General features: G+C 43.7%; 1 protein-coding gene across 1 annotated transcript in view; it reads left to right on the top strand.

The window, feature by feature from the left end:
- Window positions 1-24468, top strand: part of LOC126187995 (uncharacterized) — a 238708-nt gene that overhangs the window by 76348 nt on the left and 137892 nt on the right. The gene's annotated exons all lie outside the window — the stretch shown is intronic.

Here is a 24468-nt window from a genome sequence, read left to right as displayed (position 1 = left end):
ACGGTGGTGAGATTCAGGCACAGGGCAGGGGTGGAGGGAGGAGAATGTTATGACTCCAGTAGACATCAGGCTTATACTGTGTAACACGGCCTCTAGTCTTGACAAACAATACAGAACCTGGACAGCAACCGACTGGAGGCGTGCAGTAGGGGGTGACGAGTGACGGGTTTGCCACTTTTCAGATGATGCGACGGCCTAAGAAGGCTTGCAGAGCGTGTAGTTCCTGTTGGAGCTGGTTTGCTATGTTTTGGGGGTGTTTTAGGTACCGTGAGTTGGGCTCTCTCATTCAAATTTCGCGAACATCAATTAGCATATTTATGCCAACATTCTCGACGATCAAGTGTTACTGTTCGTTCCGCATCTTCCTGGTGAGTATGATGCACACCCTCTCGACACCCTGCCAACAGTGGCGATCAAGAGGCTCCACTGGTGCGTAGCTGGTTTGCATAACTATCAGGCACCCTATCGCGTTTAGACTCAGTCGCTAAATCACCCCTCTTAATGCCATAAAATACGTCTGGTATTATTTGGAACAGCAGGTGAAACGTACCATCGACATCCCCGTAATTTAATGTATCTATGGGATAGGACGTCTCTCTTCAGGGGGGAATTGTGGCCATTATCAAGGCTATAGGCCGTGTAACACGGTATAATCCTGTAGTGATTTAATTTTTCCCCCATTGTCTTGTGTCAGAATCTCATCTCACCACCGTGCATGATTGTATCTTGTAAGATCTGCCCAGATGGTGGCAGACTGCCTGTGAAAGGCTCGTATGGTCCACTGAAATTCAAAGGACCTTAGTAAAAGTTCAGAAGTTTGATTAGTCAAGGTGGAATAAATAAACAGAGGAAACGAGGGTAATTGGTACAAATAAATGGTAAAATAAGAAATCACTACTCTTTCTTCTGATCCACTGACCACAAGCTTGCGTGGGCAAGCGCGACCAACGTCGGAAACACATTTTCGTTCTAAAGATGTGGGCTATACACTGAGAACCAGAATTCCACCGACAAACTTTCAGAAGGTGTTCAGTGATACCTTCTAGGTACTATGCTATAAGGGGCGATCGATACGTTTCCGTTTGAGGGCGCTACTGCAGCGTGGATGCAACATAGCGCCACTCCTATATGGGTATCCACCGGGTAGACATGTCGTGAGATAGCGATATACACACATAGATATGGCGGTAGTATAGTGCACACAATGTCTAAAAGGGCAGTGCATTGGTGGAGCTGTCATATGTACTCAGGTGATTCTTGTGGAACGATTTGCGGCGTGATTACTGATGCACCACGGGAATTAGCAGACTGTGAACTCGCAATAATAGTTGGAGGTAGACGCATGGGACATCCCAATTCGGAAATCGTTAGTGAATTCAAAATTCCGAGATCCACAGTGTCAAGAGCGTGCCAAGAATGCCAATCTTCAGGCATCAACTCTCACCACGGACAATGCAGTGGCCGACGACCTTCATTTAACGATACTTTTGAGCACATAGTGTATATTGCATTTTCCAGAAGGTGAACAGAACAAACAAGGAAAAAAATATGCAGAGAGATGTCATTTAAACCAGATGTATTACGCATAGACTTATGATCAGAAAATTTCATTATCCATTTTGTTCTCCTATTACAAGTTTCGTACTGGTTATGAGTATTTCTTCCATAATGATAGGATCTCGCAGCCCCCCCTCCCTCTCTCTCGCTGTCTCTCTCTCTTCCTCTCTCTCTCTCTCTCTTTCTCTCTCTGGCTGTCTCACAAAATAACAGCAACTTACATATTCAACACTTTTACAGTAATTTTTACAGAATGCAGGAGTGTTTCATACGATGTCCTTGTTGGCACAACGTTGATTTCTTATTCAAGGCGTAGTGTCAGGAATACGCGATGGAATAGGCAAATGCGAATCTAAAAGAAAAACACAACGAGCTACTCCGAGATTCAGGCCTACGTACTGCTACATAATTCCACATGTTTAAGGAATCGTGACTATATCAGTGGACAGGAGAGATTCGTCTACAGTGTTGAGACAGGCCAATGATTGCGTTACAAGCCGAGCCCAATTTAACATGACCATAGAACACCTTCCCCTGTGCGAACACTTCCCACTCTCTCTCCCCATCTCTCGCCGTCACGAACGTCAACGTCACACGCTAGCCCAACCGAAGAAGTCAATAAATAAAGCTCTGCAATGTTTGGTCACGTCAAACAGAATGGAGAGACTGTTTGCCTCCACTGCTGCATATTAATTGATTTCGTTTAATTATGACGCAGTTACCATCCGTAAACAGAATCACAGTGTTTGCAGAACCAATAAACGCTCGTTTCGGCGTCCGCTGCGTAACATGGTGCAGGCCAGACCAAACCAGCTCACGCCTCTCTCCCTAGCGTTGGAAAATGTTTGTCCGTATTCGGCAGCCGCAACTATCTAACGTCATTACTTATGCTGAAACTCGGCACGCGGTAATAAACATACATTTGGCAACTGTCGACATTTATTTTCCCTCCACGGGTTTCCTTCTCTTTATTCTGTCGTCATCAGCCCTACTACTTCCTTCGCACTGTACTGTACTTCCTTCTGTACTGTACAATTCTTTCCACATCTCCGTTTTGAGGTGCTGTTTCTTTATGAAAGCACGCTATTTGTATCTGTGTTTGCTTTTACAATAAAGAAGGTTAGTAGATTATCAATGTCTAATTTAGAAGCTCTAGCAGCAGCAGCTGTGTTTGCAGACTAAATTGTAGGAATTCAGCCGGCCGGGGTGGCCGAGCGGTTCTAGGCGCTACAGTCTGGAACCGTGCGACCGCTACGGTCGCATATTCGAATCCTGCCTACGGGCACGGATGTGTGTGATGTCCTTAGGTTAGTTAGGTTTAAGTAGTTCTACGTTCTAGGGCACTGATGACCTCAGAAGTTAAGTCACATAGTGCTCAGAGCCATTTGAGCCATTTGTACGAATTCATGTCCACCTATTAAGCAAGTAACTGTCATTTATGAATGCCAAAACATGCTTCATCACCTTTTTGCCATCATCACGAGGTACTGTTATTCAGTTCCGTAAAAAGCAAAAAAAAAAATTATGTTCTAATTATTTTAATTAAATTTAGACTTAAAAAAAAAACAGTTTATATCTATTGCTGCCATTACCTTATTTTCTGCATACCTGGATTCTGTAGGAGCCTATACCGCTAGATAGTCATCAGCAACTAAATTGTGTTACTGTGAATTTGGATTGCGAGTTGACTCATTATTTTACCTATAAATCTAATTCATTTGCGCAGAAATATTTTGCAATTACTTACAGTTATTAACGAAGTATTCGTCCTCATATACACGCTCATGTGTCGTGGGAATGCACTGCCAAACACGTTGAATATTTTTAAGGGGCTCGGCTCGGAAGTTAGATTTTTGCAATTCGCAAAGAGAATGTTTACGTTGCTCCTGTGTCGCTTTTGATGTTCACTTGTTTTCATATCAATGCGGCACCAAATTAGACTTTCTTTATTGTCTCTCTATCTCTCTGTATCTCTCTCTCTCTCTCTCTCTCTCTGTGTGTATGTGTGTGTGTGTGTGTGTGTGTGTGTGTGTATGTGTGTGTGTGTGTGTGTGTGTGTGTCTTAGTTTTATCTGTTGAATCTACTTTTTCACATCGGTCCTGTAATGTGCCACACAGTAGTGTATAATTACGTAGTGCATTGTGTCGACTACTGTGAGAGTCAGGACCGACTCAATAAAGGAAGGAGAAAAGTTGCGATGGCAGTTGACAGTGTGCTCCCTGCCGCCGCTGGATAAGCAGCTGCAGCAGCAAGTTGTATACTCCTAGCTCACTCATTTGTTACATAGTTTAATTCTTACTTTCTTTGCGTGTTTTTGGTACTTGCATTGTTTAAATCATAAATTTCGGGCGTATTATAGTATTTGAGTTGTAGCATCGCGTTTTAGTACCTGAATAGTGTAAATTCGCGTAGTCGTCTGTCTTCTGTTTTTGTTTTGAACGGCCAGTGTCGGTTGGTCAGTCAGTGTGCTCCCTGCCGCCGTTGGATAAGCAGCTGCAGCAGCAAGTCGTATACTCCTAGCTCACTCATTTGTTACATAGTTTAATTCTTAATTTCTTTGCGTGTTTTTGGTACTTGCATTGTTTAATTCATAAATTTCGGGCGTATTATAGTATTTGAGAGTTGTAGCATCGCGTTTTAGTACCTGAATAGTGTAAAATCGCGTAGTCTCCTTCAGCCGCCGAGCAGTGTGTCAGCAGTGCACAAGTGGCAGCATTACTGCATTTACTAGGCAATCTTGTATTTTAATAACCGTTTAAATTTTGTGTCGATTTGTTTGCGCTCTCTGTAGATTAGTTCAGACGTTCTTCGCACAACAGTTTTTAGCATGGATAGGGACTGCAACTGCTGTGTTCGGATGCAGGCTGAGTTGGCATCCCTTCGCTCCCAGCTTCAGGCAGTGTTGGCTTCGGTCACACAGCTTGAGGCTGTTGCCAATGGTCATCACTGTGGGGGTCCGGATGGGGGTTTGTCGGGGACAGCCAGCTCGTCCCACGCATCCCCCGATCGGACTACGACTGTGGTTGCCCGGGATACTGCCCGCATTGAGGCTGATCCCTCACCTGTGGTAGAGTGGGAGGTCGTCTCAAGGTGTGGCAAGGGGCGAAAGACATTCCGGAGGGCTGAGCGGAAGGCCTCTCCAGTTTGTCTGACGAACCGGTTTCAGGCTCTGTCTCAGGCTGATACTGATCTTCGGCCTGACATGGCTGCTTGTCCTGTTTCAGAGGTTGCCCCTCAGTCTGCAAGATCCGGGCGGTCGCAGAGGGTGGGCTTACTGGTAGTTGGGAGCTCCAACGTCAGGCGCGTAATGGGGACCCTTAGGGATATGGCAGCAAGGGAGGGGAAGAAAACCAAAGTGCACTCCGTGTGCATACCAGGGGGAGTCATTCCAGATGTGGAAAGGGTCCTTCCGGATGCCATGAAGGGTACAGGGTGCACCCATCTGCAGGTGGTCGCTCATGTCGGCACCAATGATGTGTGTCGCTATGGATCGGAGGAAATCCTCTCTGTCCGGCTTCCAGCGGCTATCTGATTTGGTGAAGACTGCCAGTCTCGCTAGCGGGATGAAAGCGGAGCTCACCATCTGCAGCATCGTCGACAGGACTGACTGCGGACCTTTGGTACAGAGCCGAGTGGAGGGTCTGAATCAGAGGCTGAGACGGTTCTGCGACCGTGTGGGCTGCAGATTCCTCGACTTGCGCCATAGGGTGGTGGGGTTTCGGGTTCCGCTGGATAGGTCAGGAGTCCACTACACGCAACAAGCGGCTACACGGGTAGCAGGTGTTGTGTGGCGTGGGCTGGGCGGTTTTTTAGGTTAGATGGCCTCGGGCAAGTACAGAAAGGGCAACAGCCTCAACGGGTGCGGGGCAAAGTCAGGACATGCGGGGACCAAGCAGCAATCGGTATTGTAATTGTAAACTGTCGAAGCTGCGTTGGTAAAGTACCGGAACTTCAAGCGCTGATAGAAAGCACCGAAGCTGAAATCGTTATAAGTACAGAAAGCTGGCTGAAGCCAGAGATAAATTCTGCCGAAATTTTTACAAACGTACAGACGGTGTTTAGAAAGGATAGATTGCATGCAACCGGTGGTGGAGTGTTCGTTGCTGTTAGTAGTAGTTTATCCTGTAGTGAAGTAGAAGTGGATAGTTCCTGTGAATTATTATGGGTGGAGGTTACACTCAACAACCGAGCTAGGTTAATAATTGGCTCATTTTACCGACCTCCCGACTCAGCAGCATTAGTGGCAGAACAGCTGAGAGAAAATTTGGAATGCATTTCACATAAATTTTCTCAGCATCTTATTGTCTTAGGTGGAGATTTCAATTTACCAGATATAGACTGGGACACTCAGATGTTTAGGACTGGTGGTAGGGACAGAGCATCGAGTGGCATTATACTGAGTGCACTATCCGAAAATTAACTCGAGCAATTAAACACCGAACCGACTCGTGGAGATAACATCTTGGACCTACTGATAACAAACAGACCCGAACTTTTCGACTCTGTAAGCGCAGAACAGGGAATCAGTGATCATAAGGCCGTTGCAGCATCCCTGAATATGGAAGTTAATAGGATTATAAAAAAAGGGAGGAAGGTTTATCTGTTTAGCAAGAGTAATAGAAGGCAGATTTCAGGCTACCTAACAGATCAAAACGAAAATTTCTGTTCCGACACTGACAATGTTGAGTGTTTATGGAAAAAGTTCAAGGCAATCGTAAAATGCGTTTTAGACAGGTACGTGCCGAGTAAAACTGTGAGGGATGGGAAAAACCCACCGTGGTACAACAACAAAGTTAGGAAATTACTGCGAAAGCAAAGAGAGCTTCACTCCAAATTTAAACGCAGCCAAAACCTCTCAGACAAACAGAAGCTAAACGATGTCAAAGTTAGCGTAAGGAGGGCTATGCGTGAAGCGTCCAGTGAATTCGAAAGTAAAATACTAGGTACCGACTTGACAGAAAATCCTAGGAAGTTCTGGTCTTACGTTAAATCAGTAAGTGGCTCGAAACAGCATGTCCAAACACTCCGGGATGATGATGGCATTGAAACAGAGGATGACAAGCGTAAAGCTGAAATACTAAACACCTTTTTCCAAAGCTGTTTCACAGAGGAAGACCGCACTGCAGTTCCTTCTCTAAATCCTCGCACAAACGAAAAAATGGCTGACATCCAAATAAGTGTCCAAGGAATAGAAAAGCAACTGGAATCACTCAACAGAGGAAAGTCCACTGGACCTGACGGGATACCAATTCGATTCTACACAGAGTAGGCGAAAGAACTTGCCCCCCTTCTAACAGCCGTGTACCGCAAGTCTCTAGAGGAACGGAAGGTTCCAAATGATTGGAAAAAGAGCACAGGTAGTCCCAGTCTTCAAGAAGGGTCGTCGAGCAGATGCGCAAAACTATAGACCTATATCTCTGACGTCGATCTGTTGTAGAATTTTAGAACATGTTTTTTGCTCGAGTATCATGTCGTTTTTGGAAACTCAGAATCTACTATGTAGGAATCAACATGGATTCCGGAAACAGCGATCGTGTGAGACCCAACTCGCTCTATTTGTTCATGAGGCTCCCAGGTAGATGCTATTTTTCTTGACTTCCGGAAGGCGTTCGATACAGTTCCGCACTGTCGCCTGATAAACAAAGTAAGAGCCTACGGAATATCAGACCAGCTGTGTGGCTGGATTGAAGAGTTTTTAGCAAACAGAACACAGCATGTTGTTATCAACGGAGAGACGTCTACAGACGTTAAAGTAACCTCTGGCGTGCCACAGGGGAGTGTTATGGGACCATTGCTTTTCACAATATATATAAATGACCTAGTAGATAGTGTCGGAAGTTCCATGCGGCTTTTCGCGGATGATGCTGTAGTATACAGAGAAGTTGCAGCATTAGAAAATTGTAGCGAAATGCAGGAAGATCTGCAGCGGATAGGCACTTGGTGCAGGGAGTGGCAACTACTCTTAACATAGACAAATGTAATGTATTGAGAATACATAGAAAGAAGGATCCTTTATTGTATGATTATATGATAGCGGAACAAACACTGGTAGCAGTTACTTCTGTAAAATATCTGGGAGTATGCGTGCGGAACGATTTGAAGTGGAATGATCATATAAAATTAATTGTTGGTAAGGCGGGTACCAGGTTGAGATTCATTGGGAGAGTCCTTAGAAAATGTAGTCCATCAACAAAGGAGGTGGCTTACAAAACACTCGTTCGACCTATACTTGAGTATTGCTCATCAGTGTGGGATCCGCACCTGATCGGGTTGACGGAGGAGATAGAGAAGATCCAAAGAAGAGCGGCGCGTTTCGTCACAGGGTTATTTGGAAACCGTGATAGCGTTACGGAGATGTTTAACAAACTCAAGTGGCAGACTCTGCAAGAGAGGCGCTCTGCATCGCGGTGTAGCTTGCTCGCCAGGTTTCGAGAGGGTGCGTTTCTGGATGAGGTATCGAATATATTGCTTCCCCCTACTTATACCTCCCGAGGAGATCACGAATGTAAAATTAGAGAGATTAGAGCGCGCACAGAGGCTTTCAGACAGTCGTTCTTCCCGCGAACCATACGCGACTGGAACAGGAAAGGGAGGTAATGACAGTGGCACGTAAAGTGCCCTCCGCCACACACCGTTGGGTGGCTCGCGGAGTATAAATGTAGATGTAGATGTAGATGTAGATGTAGGATCCAAATTGATCTGTTCATAACACTTGCATATTAATAGAACACTGTTTCTAAAGAAGAAACGTAACTCAACTTTTCGTGATGATGTTGCTTGATGTGCTTCCTGTGTCTCCTACATGCAATTACTTTTACACTCTACTGCTACTCGCAGAACGCAGGATAAGTATCGTATTCTTATTACTCAGTATTGATGCTCTCGAAGTCTGAGACCACCAATGTGTAGCGCTGCCAGCTCTTTCCATTAGTGGCGGGTCAGCGACTTTGTGATGCTGTTTCGCGGTGCTGCACTGGTCCGTGTAAAGTCGATACTTATAGGACTGCACTTAGTGTATGTAAGTAATCGTTTATGAACTATTTTCCATCTGCTAGTGCCTCCTTGTATGTGGACACTTTTTCTGTTGTAAGTTTTCGCTACTGTCTATGGCTGTATTTTAGTATTTTCAAATCTGTTTCTGTTTGGTTGGCTGTTGATTGTCACTACTAAGTAGGCATTAAATTATCTATGAGAACTGTTACTTTTGTGGGCTGTGAGGTGTTAAGAGTATCTTGTTATAAAGTTGCTGCACACATACCACACGTATAAACAAAACACCTATAAGCGACCATAACTACACAAAGAAGTTAAACACGATCAGTGGGACCGAGCGCGGTGCCTCAGTGGTTAACACACAGGACTCGCATTCGGAAGGATGACGGTTCAGTGCCGCGTCCAGCTATCCTGATTTAGATTTTCCGTGATTTCCCTAAATCGCTTCAGGCCAGTGCTGGGATGGTTCCTTTGACAGGGCACGGTCGACTTCCTTTCCCATCCTTCCCTAGTCCGATGAGACCGACGACCTTGCTGTTTGGTCTCCCCCCCCCTCCCCCCCTCCCCCCCCCCCAGATCAACCCAACCCAACAATCAGTGAGGAGTGGTTCTGATACGCACGTGAAAGAGAAATGAAGCCACAAATTTCGTGGTCAGCTTCTTCAAATCACGCCATGTGTAGATTTATTTGAAATGTGAAATTCTCTGTTGTTGCCTGTTCGCTGGGCTACACTGTGTTGTTGTGCATGGTCTTACGTGCATATGCTATGCACATTCACGGCCATTTTGCTTAATTTATAACAATATAACATATAACAATACAAATTAAGCAAAATGGCCGTAAATGTGCATAGCATATGCACGTAAGACCATGCACAACAACACAGTGGAGCCCAGCGCACAGGCCACAACAGAGAATTTCACATTTCAAATAAATCTACACATGGCGTGACTTGAAGCAGTTGACCACAAAATTTGTGGCTTCATTTTAACTGTTACACTGATGTGTATGGTCTACATCTACATCTACATAGTTACTCTGCAATTCACTGTTACGTGTCTTGCAGAGGGTTTATCGAACCATTTTCATACTTCTTCGCTACCATTCCACTCTCGAATGGTGCGTGGGGAAAAGGAACACCTAAATCTTTCCGTTCGAGCTCTGATTTCTCTTATTTTATTATGATGATCATTTCTCCTTACGTAGGTGGGTGCCAACAAAATATTTACATATTCGGAAGAGAAAGTAGGTGACTGAAATTTCGTAAATAGATCTCACCGCAAAGAAAACCGCCTTTGTTTCAGTGACTGCCACCCCAACTCGCGTATCATATCAGTGACACTGTCACCCCTATTGCACGCTAACACGAAACGAGCTGCCCCTCTTTGCACTTTTTCGATGCCCTCTGTCGGTGACAGAATTCCCCAGATCCCTCGCCTCATCGTTATTCCGAATTGCACAGCTTCACTATCTGTTAACACAATATAACATGCAAAGAGATGAAGTGCCACCAACATATTTTCTACAGGTGTGAAGTCGAAAAACTATCCGCACATTCTGAGACTGTTGTAGATAACGTGGGAGACTATATTGCTGCTAATTTATTTGTCTCTTATGTTTATATGCTGTGTTCAGTAAATTAAACTAGAATCACTATGTAGTACGCACTATGCCAATACAAAAAAATTACAACCTATCATGATAACGTTAGGGAAAAAGTCTTTTTTAGTAAAACAAAGTGTCCCAAATTGTCTCGATTAAGCATGATAATACACGCTGCCGGCTTCGAAACGGCCTGCCTCTACGTTCATTCCATAGTCATACTGAAGCTGCGTTACAGGATTACCACGAAAGTATACAAATGTGGTAGTAGGGCCGGATACAAAACAAAATCCAGTTAATACATCATACTCTGTTACAAGTAAGTCATCACAATTGTCAGAAGCAAAAAAAGCGTGCACTAGCAACTGTACAATTCAGCAAGAATTGCACATTTAGATCTACAAGGTACAGAACAAAGGCACTGACAAAACTAATGTGCCAAAAGTTGTCTTTAGGGCTTCTTTCGTAATTGTCGATCTGCCTGTCATGGAAGAGGTTAAAATCTTGTCTTCAGTGAGATTAGAACCGACAAATAAATCACTCTTCCACTTGAAGGTCGAACGATTGACCACTTCCTTTTTAAATAATTGAAGTTATGTTTATTTGACCCATTAAGACTGAATACTCAAAGTGGCAATATTTTCGTGTGCACAGTCAAGTACTAAGTTTCTTGCAGTGGTAATTGAAATCAGTCCCTTGGCATATCAGGAATGAGTTTCTACAAAACGTATCAAGTGTTCACAACCTCAACACAATATTGTAATAACTACAGATTTACTATGGAAAGATAAGAAGATAAACCAGACCTGTATCAGTCTTTATATTAACTGGGAAACCTTAAATATTGACAGTAATATACAAGCATCTTCAATTGGATACACAAGTATGGCGAAGAACAGTTATGGGAAAGCGAAGAAATTTTATTTCCCATTTTACGAATAAATTAGGGACAAAAAATTTATAAACTGTCTCTAGCTATTCACATCAGATTGCATCTCAGATACTAGAGCTTGTGTACCTGCCTCAGTATTTAAACATAAATCAGTTACACAAGTACTTTATTCGCAGCAGTAGTCTCCTTGTCCAAATACCGATTTCTGAACAGGAGGGTTCTGAATAAATAATTTTTAACAAGACAACGAATAGCTGTGATTGCTTTTGAGAGAAACTACAAAATTTTTTTCACATAACTAGAAATTAGTGTTTCTATAACTTATAAGTTTTTCATAAAGATAAAAGTGCCAGAAAAAATACAGCGGTTTCTGCAAGAATCATGCAATGTATTCCAGGAAGAAAATTCTGATATGAGAGTCACGCCAGAAAACACAGTACTAGAGTTGTCTGAGTTCCTGTTGATGTGCATATTGTATTTGTGAGAAAAAGTTGTTTAAACTGCCGTCAGTAATTTCAGTAGTAAACTGAACAAAGTTCCGCTACATCAAACAGCTCTCCTTTTAAACTTCCTGACAGATTGAAACTGTGTGGCGGACCGAGACTCGAACTCGAGACCTTTGCCTTTCGCAGGCAAGTGCTCTACCATCTGAGCTACCCAAACAGCACTCATGCCCCGTCCTCACAGCTTCACTTCTGCCAGTACCTCGTCTCCAACCTTCCAAACTTTACAGAAGCTCTCCTGCGAACCTTGCAGAACTAGCACTACAGAAAGAATGGGCACTGCGGAGACATGGCTTAGCCACAGCCTGGCAAATGTCCTGAGTTCGAGTCTCGGTCGGGCACACAGTTTTATTCTGCCAGGAAGTTTCATATCAGCGCACACTCCGCTGCAGAGTGAAAATCTCATTCTGGAAAATCTCATTCTTCCCTTGTTCGAATGATGGCTAAGACAGAGAATTCGCAATGTAAATGGCGAAGTAAGAGCGCTTTCTGTTCGAAAGAGCTTCCTAGAGTCAAAACCATAAATTTGCTACGTCTGTGTTCATCCCTTAAGTGAGAATAATTCAGAATATTTAATCTAAATGACAAGAAAAAAATAGAATTTATTTACCAAGATCTCTATGAACCAAACCAGGAAGTAAATCGATTGCCACATGGTTGCCAAACGTATTCTGCAATGTTGCCAGTTCTCCCTTGGACTAGCGACAAGCAGACAGTGTCAGCTCAGCCAACGTGAATCCTGAGCGTTTCGTACTGAAGGCGACAACAGCAGCATAGCTGCCAAACGTATTCTGCAATTCTACCAATTCTGCATTTATGCTAGCGACAGACAGATATAGATTGCTCAGCAAATTTTGAAATATTCGACGACAGTTAGCTGAGCGGTCTAAGGTGCTGCAGTCTTAGACTGTGCGGCTGGTTCCGGCGGAGGTTCGAGTCCTCCCTCAGGTATGGGTGTGTGTCTTTGTTCTTAGTATAATTTAGGTTAAGTAGTGTGTAGGCTTAGGGACTGATTACCTTAGCAGTTAAGTCCCATAAGGTTTCACACACATTTTGAACATTTTGAACAGCGACAGCAACAACATAGTTGCCAAACGCATTCTACAATCTTGCCAATTCTCCATTAAACTAGCGACCGGCAGACAACGTTTGTTCAGCAAATTTTGGGCTATTCGTGTTGAAGACGACAACAACGACGACAAAAACATAGTTGCCAAAGGTATTCTATTATGTTAACAATTCTCCATTAGACTAGCGACCGGCAGACAACGTTTGCCGGGTTGATGTGAATCTTGAGCTGTTCGTGTTGAAGGCGATGACAGCATAGTTGCCAATTATCAATTACACTTATTTCCAGCCTTCTGACTGCTTTGATGTGATGCCACGAATGCCTTTCCTATGCTAAACTTTTCATCTCAGTGTAGCACTTGCGTTAGACTAGGTGCAGGCAAACAACGTCTGCTCAGCTGATGTGAACCTTGACTTGTTCTAACTGAATACGACAATAACAGCGTGTAGTTGAGCGTTACAGCGTTCGAATGAGTTTAGCCATGGAACTTGTATCGTCGAAAAGAAAAGGGTGGGGGATGTGGGCAAGAAGAAGACATACGTATAGCTGTGTGGTGTAAGTAAGTGAGGAGAACTTTGTGTGTCCCCAGCCGCACCGTTAGTTAATGTGAGAGCGTCACAGGAGTCCAGCCAGGAGGCGGCGCGACGCGGGCAGGTGTGTGTCGGGGACGCTCGCTGCTCTACACGGGAACGCTCTCCGCCCGCATTACTCACGCAGGGCGGCGGCCGCGTCATGGCGCCATCCACCCCCACCCCAACCCCCAACCCCCGCCCCGCATCAGCCCGTCCCACACCACACATCAGCACACCACTCAGTCAGCTGCACTATCACCACTCTCCCAGTCTTGGGCGCCTAAAAATATCCCCTCCCCGTGAGCACAGCATACTGGCTTCTTTCAACACTCTCAATCAGCAGACCATCTACAGAAGGCGAACACTTCGGTACAAAATTGGTTCAAATGGCTCTGAGCACTAAGGGTCTTAACATCTGTGGTCATCAGCCCCCTAGAACTTAGAACTACTTAAACCTAACTAACCTAAGGACAGCACACAACACCCAGTCATCACGAGGCAGAGATAACAGTACAACAGAGAAACGATGAAGGATCACTTTGTTGTCCGTTTATCTGTCTGCTAAACTGTAGAAAACCCCTTTTCTCATAAACGGGTATATGTATCAAGTTGAAATTTATGTCACATATCATAGACTATCCTCCCTTGGCAAGTAAAAAATTTAAGCTTTGTACGTCAATGCAGTCTAAAGGTACGCCCATTTATGTAATATACACCACTGGTCATTAAAATTGCTACATCATGAAGAAATGCAGATGATAAACTGGTATTCATTGGACCAATATATTACACTAAAACTGACATGTGATTACATTTTCTCGCAATTTGGGTGCATAGATCCTGAGAAATCAGTACCCAGAACAACCACCTCTGGCCGTAATAACGGCCTTGATACGCCTGGGCATTGAGTGAAACAGAGCTTGGATGGCGTGTACAGGTACAGCTGCCCATGCAGCTTCAACACCAACCACAGTTTATCAAGAGTAGGGAATGGCTTATTGTGATGAACCAGTTGCTCGGCCACCATTGACCAGACGTTTCCAATCGGTGAGAGATCTGAAGAATGTGCTGGCCAGGGCAGCAGTCGCACATTTTCTGTATCCAGGAACGCCTGTACGAGACCTGCAACATGCGGTCGTGCATTATCCTGCTGACATGTAGGGCTCCGCAGGGATCGAAAGAAGGGTAGAGCCATGGGTCGTAACACATCTGAAATGTAACGTCCACTGTTCAAAGTGTCGTCAGTAAGAACAAGAGGTGACCGAGACGTGTAACTAATGGTACACCAGTATGGCGATGACGATTACACGCTTCCAATGTGCGTTCACCGCAATGTCGCCAAACACGGATGCGACCATCATGATGCTGTAAACAGAACCTGTATTCATCCGAAAAAATGATTTTTTGCCAATCGTGCACCCAGGTTCGCAGGCGCTCCTGTCTGTGATGCAGCGTCAAGGGTAACCGCAGCTATGGTCTCCGAGCTGATAGTCCATGCCGCTGCAAACGTCGTCGAACTGTTCGTGCAGATGGTTGTTGTCTTGCAAACGTCTATATCTGGTGACTCAGGGATCGAGACGTGGCTGCACGATCCGTTACAGCCATGCGGATAAGGTGTCTGTCATCTCGACTGCTAGTGATACGAGGCCGTTGGGATCCAGCACGGCGTTCCCTATTACCCTCCTGAACCCACCTATTCCATATTCTGCTAACAGTCATTGGATCTCGACCAACGCGAGCAGCAATGTGGCGATACAATAAACCGCAATCGCGATGGGCTATAATCTGACCTTTATCAAAGTCGGAAACGTGATGGTTCGCATTTCTCCTCCTTACACGAGGCATCACAACAACGTTTCACCAGGCAACGCCGGCAACTGCTGTTTGTGTATGAGAAATCGGTTGGAAACTTTCCTCATGTCAGCACGTTGTAGGTGTCGCCACCGGCGCCAACCTTGTGTGAATGCTCTGAAAAACTAATCATTTGCATATCAAAGCACCTTCTTCCTGTCGGTTAAATTTCACGTCTGTAGCAACGTCATCTTCGCGGTGTGGCAATTTTAATGGCCAGTAGTGTATTTTGATATCCGCAAACTCACTTGGCAAAACCTGTACTTCCCATTTACTTAGAATTGTGAAATTTGGCATGAAGCAAAGGTTTACACTACAAATAAAGGAATAAAAATACGAAAATGGTTAATTTGAAATTATATCACACGAAACAAGTTTCTTTTGTCGTGTTATCCGTCTGTCTCTCCGTTTGTTAAAAGCCCTTTTTTATTAGGAACATATAGATGTAACAGTTTGAAATCTATGATCCACACGAAATCCTACGATCCCTTGGTGGTGTGAAAAATTTAAGCTTGTATGTCATACAGTCAAAATATACGGGCATTTTATGTCACATACTTTAATATCGCGAACTCACTAATTAAAACTTATAGCTCACTTCCCGTTGACCTAGAACTATGAAATTTGGTATGAAACAAGGCTTTACAGTAAAAGTAAGGGAAAACTACGCATATTGTTAAGATGTGATTATGTTACACGAAAAACATTTTTTGGTCATGTTATCTCATTGTGTGTCTGTCTGTTAAACCACTTTTTTCTCAGGAACGACTATGCCACATACGAAATCCTGCCGCCCCTTGTCGGTTTAAGAATATTTTGTGCGTCCAAGAAATCAAAATATACGGCTATTTATGTCACGTATTGTGATATCTTGTCAGTATCGATATCAATAACAGGCAAAAATGGACTCAAAATAACCTCATTCAGGTGTCCTCATCGACCTGCTGTGCTGGCGGCGCTGAATCAAGTCAGAATTTTGCGGTGTCCCAAAGTGGACATTCTAGTTCGTCTATTGCGAAACTGGCAATTTAGTTGCGGATACCTGTAAATACTGAATCCTAGATCAGCTGCGACACAGAGAGAACATCGAGACTGGTAATGCCGAACACTGGTGTCCCAAAACATTGTGACCACTGGCCAACGCTAGACTGAATGCCGAGCAACGGCGCTGCGGCCACGAGACGCGCTAAGGGAAGTGTATAGAGGGCGTACAGTCGCGTGGGGAATCATACTTGCGACGACGCAAATTAGGTAGTCTACTGACTTTAACGACTTTGACAACGGGCAGATTGTCATGATCTAGCGCATGTGAACTAGCATCTCGCAAACGGCGAAACTGGTAGTCTGGTCCCGTGCTGCTGTCGTGAACAGTTCCACAAAGTGGTTGCAGGACGGGAAACCATGAGTAGGCGACATGCTGTTAGATATACACGTCTCGCAACAGAGATTGGAGGCTTCATTGCTCTGTAAAGCAGGATAGGTGGCGATCTGTGGCACAATTGACAGCCTAGTAGTACACCGTTGGGGAACAAGGTTCAAAATGGTTCAAATGTCTGTGCGCACTATGGGACTTAACATCTAAGTTCATCAGTCCCCTAGAAGTTAGAACTACTTAAACCTAACTAACCTAAGGACATCACACACATCCATGCCCGAGGTAGGATTCGAACCGGCGACCGTAGCGCGGTTCCAGACTGAAGCGCCGAGAACCGATCCGCCACACCGGCCGGCAGAGAAACAAGGGTTTCGGAGCACACCGTTCACTGCACGTTCTTGGACATGGAGTTCCTCAGCAGACAATCCCTATGTGTTCTCATGCTGACCCAACTACATTGCCAATTATGATTACGATGGCTACACTGTTGTCGAGACTGCAGCATGCATCATAGGTTGGACGAATCTTATATCTTGATACGAGCTGCTTGAAACACACAATAGCACGGACGCAGCCTAAGGTAGACATTCACCTGGGCGTCCATGGGACCTGTGGTAGTAATCCACTATGACAGTTGTCAACTACTTGAACAGTACTGCGGAGCATTTGCATCCCTACATTCTTGATGTATTCCCCTATAGCGATGGCACCTTCCAGTGGGATAATTGTCCCTTTGAAAAGGCCAGCTTCGTATTACAGTGATCTGAAAACACCAACAATGAAGAGACACTGATGTCTTAGCCACCACCTTCGACGGACGTAAATCATCTGAGACACTATCGGGTGCCAGCTAAGGGTCCACAAACCACAATCACAGGTCTGTAATTTATGTGATCTGTGATTAGACGTCTTGAGCGGCTTACCTCCGGAAACCTACCAACACTTGTCTAATTTACGCGATGGAGAATTACTACTCTATTGGGTTCCAGAGGTGGTCTGTTGAGCACGTCATCCTATAGTTTTATCTCATCAATGTGTGAGAAAAACTGAAGAGAGTTTTGAAGCTATCCTCAGCAGTTCCCAGTTCCTCTCAGTTAACGACGGACACATTACAGTAAGTGCTCAATTACATCCTATAACGGTAAAATGTCAGGAAAAGTGCTACTATGAAACACTACATATCTCAAAACAGCAGAGACAAATCAGTGATCAGGACTGTCCGAAGATGTGAAAGGTGGCTACACTGAGTCACAGCGCCAGAGATTGCGCCAAAGAGTATTATTTAGACGCCTCCACTGGCAGTAGTTGTTCAGAAGCGGTGGTAGGCGGAGTTCTTGTCGAAAAGCGGTGGTAGAGAGCGCTTGTGGAGATGTTGCAGTAGCGTGTCGTTGTTGAGAATATCCCATGGAGAGTGCTTGTTCAGATGTTGTCATATTGCTTTGATGGACTAGAGTGTACTTTTCGTCAATATATATGAAGGTAAAAAATTCCTTTTTTTAAATTATTTCAATGTCTTAAACAATAATGCCTCTTGGTTACAGGTTCAGTCAACAAAGCATCTGGCTCGTGTTCATGTATTAGTCTGTAATTCGGGTTTCTATGTGCAATTATAGTATTTCAGTTTTATTTAATTACTTCAGCATAAATGGTGTTAGAAATATCTCGTCTTATTGAGGAAGAACTGTGCCAGATGTGTACGTTGAATCACACTTCCACACACTGAACAGCTACATTTGTGTTTCGTTGTTTCGTAGGTTTTATAGTTGCTGGGAACTTAATTAATTAATTGTGTTAACGGAAGTTTTGTTTCATTTCTTGTTGTTATTCTATGCAGTCAGATTGCGTACTAACACTAGTCAGGGCCAACCGGTTAAGAGGCTGCGTAACCGGACAGACAGTAAAAATATTTGCATAATAAAAATTTAATTAAGGCCCCATGCAGATGGTAGCAAGCCGGCTTGCCCAAATATCGCACTATTTGAACAATAACTTTTTGCTGACCACCTAAGAACATTCTGAAATCTTTATACGACAGGAAAACCTAAAATCGCCAAATATTTAATGGTTAATCAAACAAGAATCTCTTTTACTTCGCTGTACACTGCTGAAGAAATATGTTGGTGAGCGAACTAACTTGTCCCACCCGATTTCGTCAGTTCGTCTCTATCTGTCTTTCTGCTTCACATTATTCATATACTCGTATTATGTGGTATTTCCAAGACACGCCGTTTTGTGCGCGCTTAGGTCTGCTACCGTTGCAAACTAAAAAACAAACGTTGGTGTGTTACCGCTCGGTACGAACATTTGCTTATTTTGAGTTCAGAAGTTAACACATCCTCTAGCCGCTCTCTCACTGCTCGCTCTTCCGAAACCATTGGCTGCTAAAATAGCCGAATGCTGACATTTAACTGCATACCCACTTTATACCTGTGGCTTCTTCTATTTTTCTACGTTTCTTGTGACTCAATTAAATGAACATTTCACATTTCTATAACCGGTTTCGACCAGCCACTGATCAATAATATCTAACAAGTACCAGTCTATTCAATGATAAAAAGTGTAAAATCATCACGTAATTGTTTGGCAAATTTTATAGATTATGCAGTGTTTCTCAGTTTGTTTCTCCCTTTCATCTGTTGACAGTCTGAAGACGACAACTGGCTCGTCGAAAGCGGTTACAGGATTGTGAAATCCGCTTGTGATTTCGTAGTTAAAAATATAAAAAAAATAAAATAAAAGAAAGGAAGTCAGTCCAAGACAGTATGTTGTTCCTCCACAGCGTCTTGTCTCAGAAATATTGCTGCTGGATTCCAATTTGCCAGATTACATAGCCGGCGGGAGTGGCCGAGCGGTTCTACGCGCTACAGTCTGGAACCACGCGACCGTTACGGTCGCAGGTTTGAATCCTGCCTCGGGCATGGATGTGTGTGATGTCCTTAGGTTAGTTAGGTTTAAGTAGTTCTAGGTTCTAGGGGACTGTTGACCTCAGAAGTTAAGTACCATAGAACTCAGAGCCATTTTGAACCAGGTTACCTAAACAAGGTAAAGAAAAACAGTAGCTCTGAAAGGTCGGGGCAGGAAACGTAGTGAGGAAAATTTTACAAATAACCATAGCTCTGAAATACCTCATTGAGGAACTACTGCCGAAGTTATTTCGGTAAATGAACCTGTTTGGCGCTACAGTCTGGAACCGCCCGACCGCTCCGGCCGCAGGTTCGAATCCTGCTTCGGGCATGGATGTGCGTGATGTCCTTAGGTTAGTTAGGTTTAAGTCGTTCTAAGTTCTAGGGGACTGATGACCTCAGAAGTTAAGTCCCATAGTGCTCAGAGCCATTTGAACCATTTTTTGGAACCTGTTTGGTTCTGGCTGGCCACGCCGTTTCGTCCGATTATGCTTCTATTGCTGCTGTGTTTGTTGTGGTCCATTTTAAGCGGTGTCGGAAGCAGAAATTTCGAGCGTTTGCTGTAAAATATGATTCGAGAGGAAAAACGTTAAATTTATGTTTACCTTTTTCCCTACCGTCTTACTTCATGCTGACTGGTCTACTGTACTTCTGAGACTAAAAGTTCATTCATGCCCTGTGTACATTAAATTAAAACGTGTCGCCTTTAGCTCTTCTTATTAATAACATTGCATCTTAGCGTCACATGTAATCATACTCCGGACTTGTTTCTTGATTACAGCTTATTATCTTACCAAATCAAGAGCATTGCAGTAGTTTTAACTGTTATGGCAGTAGGTATTTCTCTTTTTATCTAACCTAATTAGGTTATGTGGACCATATTGAGTTGAAACGCCGTGGTGTTACGAAGAAAGGGAAATTAGGCAGCAGAAAGCTGTTCTTTGCTAACAACCAGGGAAGACATTAATGTATGTGACCAGAGTGAAGTAAAGTGAGCAGTGCCACAGGGTCCTGTTGTGGGTTCGTTGTTCTTCTTGATATACATCAATGATCTGCCACTAAACACAGGGACGATTGAAAAATTTTTCTCTTTGTAGATCACACAAGGGTCACTGTGAAAGACGTGGAATGTAATACAAATGCTGTAATAGAGCAGCTGGTAGCATTAGCACGTAAGTTACTGAGGATATGAATTTAAAGTTTAATTAAAGTTTGCGTAGCTTTGACTTCGCTGCCGAAGCCACTGTTTCAGCTAATTTAATTTGCAACTGCGCACGTTAGCATAACAGATATTAGCTGAGGCAAATTAGCGTAATTGCTATATATAATGTCCGCCTGTTATGCAAAACATTTTATTTTCATATAGACCCGAACACGTTGCAGCACATGTGTGTCATTGCCAGTGGGTTTCCTTTATTAGAGTCTTAAAATTTGAACATGTTTTAAGTGACAATTAATCTAACAAAATAAGGCCTAAACAGTATTGTTTGTTGTTGTCATTATATTAGTTTTACGTTATAGAATTATGCGGGACCCTTTGTACACTATCGGGCACTGGTAGCTTGTGATCCGCCACTAAATAATGTTAATTTGAATATGGTCGGTCAGTTAATACATTATATCTGAATGTAATTTTCTCGTATGTTGATATTTCGCGACTATATATGCGATTACTTAGGTTTAACTTCCGAAAATCGTATTTCAAGCGGTTTCCCGTGTGTTGTTGAGAAGCACACAAAACCAGTAGACGTATGATGCAGAACTGCGTCTGTAAATAACACTTTTTTACTTGGGAAATATGCATTGTAAATGTAATGGTGTGTCCAGCCCAGTTAGCGTTCACTTATTCTCAAGTGAGTTTGGTCCCAAATTTGAAGGCGTTAGCAGACAGAAAGCAGATAATGAAACGGAACTTTACACGCACGCTCACACACAGAGAAAAACACACACACACACACACACACACACACACACATATATATATATATATATATATATATATATATATATATATATATATATATATATAGAGAGAGAGAGAGAGAGAGAGAGAGAGAGAGAGGAAAGAGAAAGGAGAGGGAGAAAGTAAACAGAATTAAAATTTGCTTGTTCATGGCCAAACTCACTTGAGAGCACGTGAGCGCAAACTGGACTTGATACACCACAACAATTTCCAATGTCTGTTAGCGAAGCTGAAAAATGTTATTTACAAACATAGTTGTACATCATACGTGTAGTTTTTGTGTGTATTTCTCAACAACTCATGAGGATGCACAAGAAAAATGTTTTGCGAAAGATAAACTAAGTAATCGCTAATGTAATGGCGAAATACCTTACTGCAACAAAATTACGTTCAAATCCAAATTACGTCCAGACCCAAAGTAATGTATTAACTCGCCGATCAAATTCACATTAACATCATTTAGTTGCAGTTGACGAGTTACAAGTACCCACTAATATACAAAGGGTTGCGAATAATCCTATAACGTAAAATTAATGTCATGACAACAACAAATAATGACTGTTTTAGGAACAATTTTCGTAGAGTAATTAGTGCTTAAAATGTTCGCATTGTAAAGATTTCAATCAATAAAATCCACTAAGAATGACACGAATGTGCTGGAGCATGTTTGGGTCTACAAGGAAAAACACTTAACAAGCATACCTTGTATTCGGTAATGTTATCTGCAAACACAGCCAATACAAGAGCAGCAAAATTAAATACTGAAGTTAGTTTAAATGGACACACTTCCATGCGGTTCTCTCTGACCAGGTATCGCTTCTGGCCGTAGGTCTAGAATGGGGTTATCCCGACGGTTGTTACATGGAATATTTTGCTCCATTCGACACCCTGTACCCTGTCCTGACGTTATTCTTAGGTCGTTTCTCTCTAACCTGCAGGATTCCGAAATGAAGCAGTTGTCGGTCAGTCGGGCCCAGAGCTGAAGCCGGCGAGGACCTCGTGGGGCTGTGAGTGGACGCAACGCGCACGACCGGCGACCCCTGAGGAATCCGGAGGCGGGATCAGGGGGTGCATCCGTCATTTTCGGGCTGCAGCCCCGCAGAAGAGAAGCGGCCTACACGGAAACGCTCTCAGGCGGCATTACTCAGCCGGAGACGGGTGCAGATCACTCCTGGGCAGGACGCGATAAACATGCCCCCGCTGGGGACGGAGGGACTGCCTTTTTCCCGCATCGCTGCTCTCTGAGGGAAGTGGTGGCAGAGGGGCTGAACGCGCTCGCCGACCAGACCGGTGCGATCCCTCCCTCCACAAGTGGATCGTGGCACAACTTCTTCCTTGATCTGAAGCGCACGGGGAAATAGACATGAGTTTGTCTCCTAGCACGTGCATATGACATTCATACCAGGTCGACAATATCCAGGGCGAAGTTTTGCATGACGAGCAAGTAGAACTAATAGGCAACTACGAAGAGTCAAGTTTCCTATTCCCATTAACTAACAGTGTTAGCGAGTTAAATTTGTGCATGAAAGCTTCTGATGCCAGACGAGAGTGAGGTGAATGAAGAGTGTGGTAAATGCAGTGTTAAACAGTGAAGAGCCAAAGAAACTGGTTGTTGTTGTTGTTGGTTGTGGTCTTCAGTCCACAGACTGTTTTGATGCAGCTATCCTGTGCAAGCTTCTTCATCTCCCAGTACGTACTGCAACCTACATCCTTCTGAATCTGTTTAGTGTATTCCCTCTACGATTTTTACCCTCCGCGCTGCCCTCCAATACTAAATTGGTGTTCCCTTGATGCCTCAGAATATGTTCGACAAACCGATCCCTTCTTCTAGTCAAGTTGTCCCACAAATTTCTCTTCTTCCCAATTCTAGCCAATGCCTCCTCATTAGTTATGTGATCTACCCATCTAATCTACAGGACTCTTCTGTAGCACCACATTTCGAAAGCTTCTATTCTCTTTTTGTCTAAAATATTTATCGTCCACGTTTCACTTCCATACATGGCTATACGCCATACAAATACTTTGAGAAAAGACTTCCTGACACTTAAATCTGTACTCGATGTTAACAAATTTCTCTTCTTTAGATACGCTTTCCTTGTCACTGCCAGTCTACATTTTATATTCTCTCTACTTCGAACATCATCAGTTATTTTGCTCCCCAAATAGCAAAACTCACTTACTACTTTAAGCGTCTCATTTCCTAATCTAATACCCTCAGCATCACCCGAATTAATTCGACTACATTCCATTATTCTCGTTTTGCTTTTGTTGATGTTCGTCTTATACCATGTCCATTCCGTTCAGCTGCTGTTCCAGATCCTTTGCTGTCTCTGATAGATTTACAATGTCATCGGCGAACCTCAAAGTTTTTATTTCTTCTCCATGTATTTTAATTCCTACTCCGAATTTTTCCTTTGTTTACTTTACTGCTTGCTCAATATACTGATTGAATAACATCAGGGATAGGCTACAACCCTGTCTCACTCCCTTCCGAACCACTGCTTCCCTTTCACGTCCCTCGACTCTTATAACTGCCATCTGGTTTATGTACAAATTGTAAATAGCCTTTCGCTCCCTGTATTTTACCCCTGCCACCTTCAGAATTTGAGAGTATTCCATTCAACACTGTCAAAAGTTTACTCTAAGTCTACAAACTGGTACACATGCTTAAAATCATGTAGGGCCCCCGCGAGCACGCAGAAGCGCCGCAACGCAACGTGGCATGGAATCGACTGACGTTTGAAGTAGGGATCGAGAGAACTAACACCATGAATCCCGCAGGGCTGTCCATAAATCCCTAAGAGTAGGTGGGGGTGGAGATCTCTTCCGTACAGCACGTTGTATGGCATCCCAGATATACCCAATAATGTTCATGTCTGGGGATTTGATAAGCGAGCGGGAGCGTTTAAATTCAGAAGAGTGTTCCTGGAGCCACTGTGCAGCAATTATGGACGTATGTGGTATCACATTGTCCTGCTGGAATTTCCCAAGTCCGTCAGAATGCACAATGGACATGAATGGATGCAGGTGGTCTGTCAGAGTCGCATATAAACGTATCAGGGGTCCCATATCATTCCAAATACACACGCCCCATACCATTAGAGAACATCCACCAGCTTGAACAGTCCCCTGCTGACATTCAGGGTCGATAGATTCATCAGGCACACGTCCATCCGCTCGATACAA

The sequence above is a fragment of the Schistocerca cancellata genome, chromosome 5 (genome assembly GCF_023864275.1).
Source record: "Schistocerca cancellata isolate TAMUIC-IGC-003103 chromosome 5, iqSchCanc2.1, whole genome shotgun sequence".
Taxonomy (NCBI): domain Eukaryota; kingdom Metazoa; phylum Arthropoda; class Insecta; order Orthoptera; family Acrididae; genus Schistocerca; species Schistocerca cancellata.
This window is presented reverse-complemented; position numbering and strand designations above follow the sequence as displayed.